We start from the raw sequence: 738 nt of genomic DNA, 5'->3' as shown, positions 1-738 counted from the left end.
CGTGTCGTAGCATAACGTGGCGTGGCATAGCATAGCATGGCTTAGCTTAGCGTGGCGTAGAATGGCGTGTCGTAGCGAGCCCTTCATGTCTTGCTACTCCGGGTCAGGAACCGGTCCCTTCGCGTAGGGACGCGTCATCAGCAGTGCTGATGCCTGAAGGGTCACACACCTCGGACCCGTCTGACCTTTCAGCTTCATGCCTGCTGTGGCTCCGTCTGACTTCAGCTGAGTGCTCTCTTCTGCTTCCTCAGGCTCACACAAGAGTTGATCGAGTGCGGAGTGGGAAGCTCTTTGGCGCTGCAGACTTGTGTTGGTTGGCCTTATTTTTCAGGGTGTGTGTTAGAGATGCTAGTGTTTCTGCTGGACCCCCTCTCTGCACTCGCGCCCTGCTCTGCCTGCGTTGGCCTGTGTTTTCCTACGGAGGGACTTTGACCCTGGTAGGTGTGGCAGCCAGTCAGCTGAGAGGAAGAGGAACATCTGAAGCAGGCTGCGTTGGCAGAACAAAGTATCGCCCCACTGGACCCAGCAGAGCGCCGCTGCTGGGCCTGGGAGCTCCTTCTGAGCTCCTTCTGTACGCCTGCAGGCAGCAAACACAACATGAGTCAGAGAAGTTATTGACAGGTGTGAACAGGCCAGGTAACGCTAGCTCTGTTTCTGCTAGCTATGTTTCTGCTAGCTATGTTTCTGCTAGCTATGTTTCTGCTAGCTATGTTTCTGCTAGCTATGTTTCTGCTAGCT

Source organism: Poecilia reticulata, linkage group LG6 (genome assembly GCF_000633615.1).
Source record: "Poecilia reticulata strain Guanapo linkage group LG6, Guppy_female_1.0+MT, whole genome shotgun sequence".
Taxonomy (NCBI): domain Eukaryota; kingdom Metazoa; phylum Chordata; class Actinopteri; order Cyprinodontiformes; family Poeciliidae; genus Poecilia; species Poecilia reticulata.
Note: the sequence above shows the minus strand (reverse complement) of the source record.